The sequence below is a fragment of the Sarcophilus harrisii genome, chromosome 4 (assembly GCF_902635505.1).
Source record: "Sarcophilus harrisii chromosome 4, mSarHar1.11, whole genome shotgun sequence".
Classification (NCBI taxonomy): Eukaryota; Metazoa; Chordata; class Mammalia; order Dasyuromorphia; family Dasyuridae; genus Sarcophilus; species Sarcophilus harrisii.
The window spans coordinates 386577587-386588130 of NC_045429.1; the positions used below are offsets into that span (position 1 = coordinate 386577587).

The following is a 10544-nucleotide window of genomic DNA, read 5'->3' on the forward strand; positions in this document are numbered from 1 at the left end:
CCCAACCACTTCTTATAGCATGAAAGGAGGAAAGAGTGTACTTATTGACCCCTAGGAATCCTTTTCTCCCTTCAAGGAGTCCCCATCAGGTTGACTTCTGATCTAAAGAACATCAAGAACAAATTGTTCCCTTGCTCAGCAGGACTATCCAAGCAGGCCACTCCCCTGGAATAACTTCTCACTGGACACAGCTGCTGTGGCCACCAGCAGACCCCTCTGCTGACTCCAAGGGCATCACCATTGCTCTGGTGGCCCCTCTGACCACTTAAAACTCACTCTTCATTGGCCCGTTCCCCCATTACACAGGGTAGCTGGTGATGTGTCAAAGGAGAAATCCTGACAAAGGATTCTGGAAATACTCGAGGAGAAAGAGAGAAAATCCAAAGCTAGGAAGAGGAAACGCAAGAAAGAGAGGGAATGTGAGTATTCTTTTTCTCTATAACTTCTGGGTGTAATTTGTGATGATCCATAGTTCATGGCATCTATGGTGACCAAGGCAACCACTAGTTTCTGAAACTAGCTTCAATTTCCAGCATCTTCCAGTCTTCCCATGTCATCTCTTCGGGGAAGATGAAGGCAAAACCTGGTGGAGTCCTCTTCCTTTCCTCCAGTTTCCTGTGGTCCCCTCCTTTCCCTTCTTCAGCCATATCCACTATTGTTCATATCGCTAAGTAGAAACTGTCTGAATAACTCTAATGGGAAATAAGTGGATAAAGAGAAATGCCCCCAGCATCCAACATAATGAAAGCTTTGTAGCCTTCTCTGAGCTCTCAATGATATTCTTCATATGTTGTCTTTAATTGGATTGGAGGGAAAGGATGGTGTTGCAACTAAATTTCAGTATTCCCTGCAAACTCCTACTATACTACTCTATGCATAGTAGATGCTTAATAAATGTTTGATGAATGAATAAATGAATGAAATGTTCATGAAATATTCAGATCAAGTCCTTCTCTGGATGAGGCATAATAGCAGGATGGCTTTTGCAGTTGTGGAATGACTTATTTGGTTAAAACACCAGATTCTAAGTTTGGGAAAAACCTTTGTTTTTTGGGAAAGAAAAATTCTGTTCTTGGAGTACACAAAAGCCTTAATGAATATATTGGGAAAGGTCCACAAATTTAAGGAACTGAGATTTCCTCTGAGGCAGGGTGGGATAAGGCCAACATGATGGTTAAGGCCATTCAGACTTGGTCCAATTCATAGTTGTATAGACTAAAAATATATATTATTTTAATGACTAAGTTTTTCTGTTTCTTTTTAAAATGAATTATCTTGATGGGGTCCTAAAAAACTTGAACATTTCAACATATGAAAAAGAACAAAAAAGAGGATTACATGCGAAACTGAAATTTGTGTTTCAGTTAGCTGTTTAAAAATTAGCATAATTAAATTTAATAATTCAGTTATATAATTGCTATGCTTGACTGCAACCCCTTATGAACTTCCTTCTGTTCTTTTCTGTGTATTTTTAAATGTTTTATTTATTCATTTTTCTTTCTTTTTGTATCTCTATCATTACTCACCAACTAAATAGAAGTCTTCCTTTGTAACATAAATATAGCCAAGCAAAAGAAATCAACATGGTGGCCATGTCTGGAAATGGGTGTCTCATTCTTGCTCTGGTGTAGGGGATTTTAGTATTTTTTTTTTTTTTTGTATCATGGATTCTAGTGGCAATCTGCTAAAACCCATGGAAACTTCAAAATAATCTTTTAAATGCAAAAAATAAGATACATGAGAAAACCAATTATATATTGAAAAATAGTTGTCAAAAATTATTTTAAGTTCCTGGATCTCAGGAACTCCAGCCCATCATTTCTCAACCTGAATAAGGTTAGGTCTACTGAAGCCATTATTATTGCTTTGTTGAGATCTCTGATGTAGAAAGGAACTGTTCTGTTCCTCTCTCCAGCTTTGGTATTAAGCATAAGTTGAACTGTTTTGTACTTTTAAGAGAGGCATGTGATTTACAGAAAGAACTGTGGTCTTAGAGACTTATAGCTTAGACTTTAAGAGTTACCCTGTGTGGCCCTCTGCAATCCACACTAAGTCTTGGTCTCCTCATCTGTAGAACAAAGGTGATAATATTTACACTACTTAGCATCCTCACCCCCATACCATCATTGTGAGGAAAGCTCTTTGTAAACTGTGAAGGTTTGGAAGATTATATCACTTCAAGGAAGGAAAAGAAGCAGTATTCCTTTCAGTCTCCAAGGATTCTGCCCAGAGTTGTCAAATCCAATGTTCAGTTTTTAGGAACTTGCTGTGGCCAAACTTAGGGCTCTTTTAAATTTTTTTTTTTTTTTTTTTTGCTGAGGCAATTGGGGTTAAGTGACTTGCCCAGAGTCACACAGCTAGGAAGTGTTAAGTGTCTGAAGCCAGATTTGAACTCAGGTCCTCCTGACTTCAGGGTTGGTGCTCTATCCACTGGGCCATCTAGCTGTCTCCTTTTTTTATTTTTAAATCATTTTTTTTCTTTTTTTAAAAACTTACCTAATGGAAATTATATCAAACAAGCCCCTATTTTTAATTGCCTGTAGTTCTTGGGTGTTTGGTGGTGATTGTTAATTTTTAAATACAGTATAAACATAGTTCTCTTTTTCTATAACCCAAACCAAAGAATCAAAGATTTAGGACTTGAAGGACTGTCTTCCCTGAGCCTTTCATTTGATAAATGAAGAAACACAGATCCAGATGAATTAGTTGTTGTTCTTTGTGATCAAAGAAGACCAAAATGACAAAATGATATAGGGGTCAAAATAATTTGTCTGACTGGCTGACCTAACCAATATGAACTCGGAACCACAGTCCGGCTCTACCATAGGTCAGGCACAAATAGTCTATATGAACATTTGGAGTAGGAGATGCCTCTAAATTTGTGCATCTCACATTTCTTTTAAGCTATTACAATTCTCCTTTACTCACAGAGCACGCTGCGCTAGACAGTCCTGTGCCAGTGTTTCCCATGCCACACAATAGATTCCAAAGTTCTTCAGAAAATCTTTGAGCGTGCACTTTTATCACTTTCTTCTGACCTCCGTGTGAGTCCTGCCTTTGATGAGTTCTCTGTAAAATAATCTTTTGATATTTGAACAATGTGGCCATCATATCAGAGCTGTGTTCTCTGTAGTAGAGTTTGAATGCTTGGGAGTTCAGCTGACCTCAGTGTTCAGTATCTTATCTTGCCAGATGATCTTCAGAATCTTCCCAACACAATTCAAATGGGAGCAATTCAGTTTCCTAATATGGCATTGATTGATTGTCCAGGTTTCACAGACATACAACTGCCTGTGTTTTTAGGTCAGCACAACAGCTCTGCAGAACTTCCATTTGGTAGACAGACAGTCTAATACTTCTGTCCCACGTTTTCCTTTGAAGTAATGTAAGCATCAATCAGCCTTATCATCTTGGTGGACATCCCTGAAAAGTAGACTGTCAAGGTAGACAGCGTTTGAAATTTCCCCATTTGCTATAACCAATGCTTTTTACATACGGATGGTAGAGAGAAGCTGGTTGGTGAAGAATCTCTGTTTTCTCAGTGTTATTGTTAAGCCAAAATTAGCACAAGCAGCAGAGATTTAATCTGTACTCTGTGGGATCTCCTCAGTCAGTGGGCAATCATCTATAAACAAAAAATCAGCACCAGCTCTCCTTCTACTTTAGTCTTAATTTGTAGTCTTTTTAAGTTAAATAATTTACGGTCAGTGGAATAGCTGACCTTGAAGCTGTTTTCATACTTGTTGAAAGCATCCAACAACAGTCCTGAAAATATTATAACCAAAAAGAATGGAGGAAGCACAAAGCCCGACTTTGCATCAATTCACTTGGAAAGTGCAAGAGCATCATCCATTATCCAGAATCCATGCCAGCATGCTGTTGTGAAACTGCATGATGAAAGTACATCTCTGGGCAACCACTTTTTGCTGTGATCTTTCACTAGTCCTCATAATCAACAGTATCAGAAGCCTTGGTCAGATTGACAAACAGTGTGGACAGATCACTTTTCTGCTCCTGGTGTTTCTTCTAGAGTTGTCAGGTAAGGGGCAGCTAGATGGCACAGTGGAAGTCCTGGCTGTGCGACCCTGGGCAAGTCACTTAACCCCAATTGCCTCAGCAAAAAAAAAGTGTTGCAGATAAAGATTGCAGGCAGCAAACATGATAGTGCTCCCCATCATGGCAGCCACTTCAAAAAAACAAAAACAAAAACCCCATATCCAGTTTTGACTTTTACAAAGTCATTTTCATTTGCCAGCTTTGTTTCTCTCATTCAGGATTCCTATTTGGTTGTGATACCCACTGAGTTCTCTTATATCATATTCCACGTACCAAATGATGAATGGGGTCATCTTTGTAAGTGTTTTTGTACATTTTTTTGGTGTTTTAACCACAGAATAGCCTGATATGGAAAGCAGGCTGAGATGGAGGGAGGCAGATTCCTTTATGCCAGGAAGTGAGCAGTATGGTTCTTTAAAAATGTTGCTCCACATGATATTTGTGGAAATATATATAGAAGAATTGTGCATTTTTAACATATATTAGATCATTTGCTATTTAGGGGAGAGGATGGGAGGAAGGGAGGAAAAAAATTAGAACACAAAGTTTTGTTAGGGTGAATACTGAAAATTATCCATGTATATATTTTGAAAATAAAAATCTTTAATTAAAAAACAAAACAAAACAAAATAAAAATGCTGCTCCAGCATGGAAATGTTTAAAAGGATTGCATATATTTAACCTATACCAGATTACTTACTGTCTTGGGGAGGGAGAAAATAAAAAAGGAAGGGAGAAAAATTTAGAACACAAAGTTTTACAAAAATGAATGTTGAAAACTATCTTTACATGTATTTGGGAAAATAAAATACCATTGAAAAAGGGAAAAAAAGGCTGCTCAGATACTCAGGGGCTACTTCAGTCCAGTGAGAAGATGATCTTATATTCTACAGCCTACAGGGCTGTGACTACAGCACCCAGTGAATCTGCTGCTTTATCACTTGCCTGTCACCACAGATTTTGCAGACAAAAATGGTAAAATGATATGAATAATATCTTTTGACTCGAGCATAAATTGTATTTAAGTGAGGCAGGATTGTGGGAAGGTCATTGACTTTATTCTTTTACAGAGTCATCAGAGTCCAAAAATCAAGATGACTGACTGGTGATGGCTCAGGATGCAGTAGATTTGGACATCTTCCATGTCTGACCAAGCTCTAAGTGCTTCCCAGCACCTGTGTCAGCTCCTTCATAGACACTGGAACAAGCTGTCAACCGCCCCTTCAGCACCTGCTTCAGCTCCTTCATAGCCACTGGAACAAGTTGTCATCTACCCCTTCAGCTGAGGGAATTCTTAGCATGCTTGGACTAGACTCCCCCTTAACTCATAGATGGGTTTGAGGTTCCTTGGTTACCTTGATCCTGGTTGGATCCATCTCCCAAAATGTTTCACTAGAGTGTGGCTGCTGTACCTGCTACAGCTTCTTGGAGCCACAGGTGAGAGTTAGGCGGTGGGTGGACAGCAAAGGTCCCTGAAAAGGGCTCAGCAGTCCTCACACCAGAATACTAGTCTCCCCTGAACACCTGTACGTCCCAGTCTGACCTGAGTTGTTTAAGGTTATCAAGTAGCAAGGGGAGGATATGAACACTGGTCTTACTCTACATCCAAAGTTCTTTCCCAAGGACCATGTTGTTTCTCTCCTTTTTCAGGGTACTAATTTTGATGGAGGTGGAAAATTCTGAGCCCCAGAAAGAACCCAAATACAAAAGCAGGAAGGCAAAGTCAAAGGGATGCTGTCAGTGAAATACGATCCCATTCTGGAGAGACAACAAGGACAGTGGAATCTCAGTCACCTCTTGTAGGACCATCTGTCCTTTGGTCTGAAGAGTGAAAGGCTTAATCAGTCATTAGTCTTGGGCTCTAATGGACTTGGAGATAAGAAATTATTGGCAAGTGTTTGATTTGTAGCATTTGGATGCGTTTGAGTGGGGGATGAGGGATAGAGGAAAAGGATGCACTGTAAGAAAAGGAAATAAAATTCTATAATCTTGTCCCAACAACACTAACCTCTCTACAATGAGAAAGAGCATAGGAAGAACACAATTGCTGATCTTGAGGTATATTTGTAAGTTATTGGTAGGACCTAAAGAACTCATTTCAGCCAGTCCTGTGGTTAATTATCAGTCTTTGGTTTCTCCATATTTACCTGTTCTTTCCCTGCTCTCAACAAACAGGACCATCATCCTGAAAGGGCTATTACTCGATCCCACCATCTCTCCTCTCATCTTGTGCCTTTCCTTTCCTTTTTTTTTTTTTAATAGCTACTAAATTCCTTGAAAAAAAAAAAGTTTACACTTACTGCCTCCAACTTCCTTTCCCCTCTCTCATCTTTATCCATGTGGCTTTTGACTTCATCAAAAATTCTCTATAAAGTTGCCAATGAACTCCTAATTGCTAAATCTAATGATCTCAAACTCCATCCTTCTTGACTTCTATGAAGCATTTGAGACTATCAACTTTCTCCTCCTAGATACTAACTGCCTCTCCAGGTTTTTGTGATGGTGTTCTCTTTCATCATTCTCCATTTATCCATCTCTACTACTCTACAGCCTTCCATGTATAACATCCATGATATGCCAATGGATGTATCGCCAACCTTTATTCTGAGCCTTCTTTTCTTTTCTCCCTACAATATCTCATTTTATGGCTGTTAGCTCCCAATTGTCATTTCTACACAGATGACTCTCAGACCCATTTATCTAGTCCAAATCTCTCTTCTGAATTCTAGTCCTACATCAAAAACTACCTATTGTACATTTTGAACTGGATGTCCCATATTCAAACTCAACATGTCCAAAAGAGAATTCATTATCTTCTCCCCAAAAATCGATCTCTCTTCCAAACTTTCCTACTATTGTCAAGGGCATAGATATCTTGCTAGTCACCAATCTCAATAACCTAAGTGTCATTATTGACATCTCACCCCACATAACTTTCTATTTCTACATCTATATGTCCTGGATTCCTTCCTTTCTCTCCACTTACATAGCTACTCCCCAAGTTCAAGACCTCATTAACTCCCACCTGTACTATTCCAATAGCCCCTAAATTGGTTTCACTGCTTTTAAGCTCCATTCCAATTCACCTTCTATGCAATTGCCAAAGTGATTTTCATAAAACACATGTTACTCTCCTGTTGTTTGTGAGAATGAACCCCAAAATCTGAAATAGTTTTAGGAAGAAATTTATTAGACTGTTTGGTAGAAAGAGAATTGTAAAGAAGGGGTGGTCTCTCCTCAAGCCTTTATGAAGTTATATTATATAGAAAAAATTTTTCTATATATTAATGATTCATTGATTATTTAATTGAAAATAGAAAAGCTATAGGATAGAAGAAAATATATGGTCCACCCAACATGGGAGCCAAGAGACCAGTATTTCTTCTTGTCAAGAGACAAGGATTTCTTCATTATCCCAAAGCAGAAGTCCTTCAGTTCTGAAATTGGCTAAGGAAGCTCATCTCAGCCTTGTGTATGCTCCAAAAGGTAGCCCCAGAGCAGCATATTCCCATATGTGCTTCCCAGTGTGTTCTCTGCTACACAAAGATAAGACAAGGTATGCTCTAGTAGATAAGAATCAATTGTACTTCTATTGATTCCAATTCCAGCATTCTACATAAATGCTTTTCAGTTGTAAAGAGAAAAGTATGACCTTTATAATAAAGAAGATAAACTGTGATCTAGTTTGATTGATTCAAGGGAGAGAATTTAGGAAAAAGAGCAGAAAGGACATTTTAGATGGAAGGTTGGAGGAGAGCAAAAGTAGAAATTCTAAAGAAATATGTATATAGGAGACCACTTCCATAGATTTAGAGGTAAAGAGACCTCAGAGAATATCTCATCCAGTTCTCTAATTTTACAGTTGAGGAAACTGAGTCTCAGAGAAGAGATTTGCTCAAATTCACAATCAATAAATAAGAGTCAGAATTTAAATTCAAGTCCTCAGACTCGAGGTTCCCATCTCTTCCTCCAAGACTTTTCCCACTATCCTACCTGCCATCTTTCAGTAATCCTTTGATCATTTTGATTGGACCTGTTTGGGATATAATTTGAGATAAAAGAGAATGGAATCCTGGGTTATAACTTAGTCTGTACTACTGGTCAAATAAGTTTGCACTTTGTTTTCTCAGCAAAAGAGAATCACTGGAGCCTTTTGAACCAGGGCATGGCCAATGAAAAAAGCAGGACATTTTGTTTTCTCCTGTTGGACGATTAATTGATGGCAGCTTGTAATATGGATTGACAGAGGGAGAGACAGAAAGCAGTGAAGGGAAGATTTCCCCCCTCCCCCAAGCTTGGGGGCCATATTTGAAGGAATGAAGGAAAGGAGCCAATGGAGAAACTGAAGATGTAGGAGGATACAAGGAGCAAGCCTTCCAATATTTCCTTTATGAGCATAGATTTAAGCCTGAAAAGGGCATTTAGTGCCTTCTCCCCCCATTTCATAGATGAGGAAACTAAGTCCTAAAGAAGTACCCAAATGGAAAACACTATCCACATCTAGAGAGATAATTATGAAGACTGATTGTGAATCCAACCATAGTATTTTCACTTTTTTGATGATTTTTCTTTCTTTGCTTCTCACCCCCCTTCTTGTGTTTTTCCCCCTTTTGATCTGATTTTTCTTGCACAAAATGAGAAATATGAAAATATGTTTAAAAGAATTGCGCATAAAGAAGTACCCAAGATTGAACAAATAGTAAGCAGCAGAGTTTTGAGGGCACTTAGATTGTCCAGTGAAGAGAAACACTGGGCTGGCAGTCAGGAAGACTCATCTTTATAAATTCAAATCCGGCCTCAAATACTTAATAATTGTGTGACCCTGAGCAAGTCTGTGTTTGCCTCAGCTTCTCATCTGTAAATAGGGCCATAATAGCACCTTTCTCTCAGGAGTGTTATAAGGAACAAATAAGGTAACTGTAAAGTGCTTAGCGCAGTATCTGGCACAAAATTTAAGTACTAGCTATTGTTATCTTTGGAGTTTATTAGCTCTGTGACCTTCAGGAGGTACTTGCCCTCTCTGCTCATCTGTAGAATTGAAGGGCTGGAATTGATCCTATGGCCAAGATCCAATAGCCAAGGGGTTATGTTTAAAAAACAAGGCTCTCTTGTTCCCTTTTTTTTCAAGCAACTAGGGGAATAAATCTCTTTCTCTCTTTATTCTTGGTTTCAACAATTTGCTTGCACTGTTTGTATGAACACACTCAAAAACATTGCTCTCACCTGCCTGCTGGTCTGCCCCACCCCTGGCCATTGTTTCTAGATTATAATTTTAGCTTTTTCCCCCCCTTCCTGGCAATATACCTTAATTATCTCTTCATTCTCTGGTGATACTTTGTCATTTTGCAGGAAAGTCCCTTCACATCTCACCCAGCAAAACACCCACCCACCCACTCACCTATACACACATTACATTTCCTCTAGTTTTTCTCCTCACCATTTGATTTTCTTCTCAATATTTTCATAATTTTCATAAAGAGATTATAGTAGGGACAGAAAAGAAGATGAGAGTTGGGCAATGGTCCCTTAAATTAGTAAAAATCCTTTCCTCAAAGCTATGGCAGTGACAAAGTCAAAGGTCATGGTTAATCTGTAAAGACACATAACATAGAGAATAGAGAAGTAAGCAAATCAAGAAAGGATAAGATACCTTCTACCTCTCCTCCAGCCTAAGGAATCTGGGCCATACCAGCAGAGGCACCAGTCCTTGCGCAGAAGTGGGGGAACAGCTGCTATCTCCCTCTCCAATTTCTCATTGGTGAAGAAGCACGGGCATCTCCAGCCTCAGGGAAAACTGAAGCATGTGGATATGTCATCATCTCTCAACTAGAGCTGAAAAATGACATCTCAATCAACACGTACCTCAAAAAGAATCTTCTCCACAATTTCTTGTATTTTCTCAAATATCTCCAGTGACTGAGAAGTCACTTCCTCCAGAGGAAGTCCCATCCACGTCTAAACAGCTCTAATTATTAGGAAATCTTTCCTAATATTGAGCTTAAGTCTAGCTCTCTACAGCTTTCATCCTCTATACCTATTCAACAATTCAATGGGTGAATTGAATGGAAGCCAGATTTTCTTAATCAGTCTGAATGATAAAAGACTGTTTGGATGAAGAGCAAATTAAGTATCATCCTTATCACTGAATCCATATTATCCATATTATTATTAGACATCTCCTATGTGCCAGGTAGTAGATATACTAATAAAGTAGTAGATATACAAATAAAGGCAAAAATATTGTCCCTGCCTTCAAGGACTTTGTGGTCTAATGGGGGAGACAATTATAAGCAATTATATACATACAAGATATATACAGAATAGATGGAAAGGCACAAGGAGTAGGTGGGGTGGGGGAAAATTAGGAAAGTCCTCTTGTAGGTGATATTTGAGCTGAGTTTTAAAAGAGATGAAAAGGGACAGCATTCCAGGCATGAGGGACAGCTACTATAAAAGCATGGAATCAGGAAGTAAAATGTCATGTATGA

At 38.7% G+C, this 10544-nt stretch overlaps 1 long non-coding RNA gene across 1 annotated transcript; it reads left to right on the forward strand.

The window, feature by feature from the left end:
* The first annotated feature begins 304 nt into the window (after positions 1–304).
* LOC116423373 lies at positions 305–7894 on the forward strand. Its single transcript, XR_004233966.1, has 3 exons — positions 305–419; positions 5127–5493; positions 5707–7894. It is a non-coding gene; the product is annotated as an uncharacterized LOC116423373 (long non-coding RNA).
* Positions 7895–10544: the final 2650 nt, after the last annotated feature.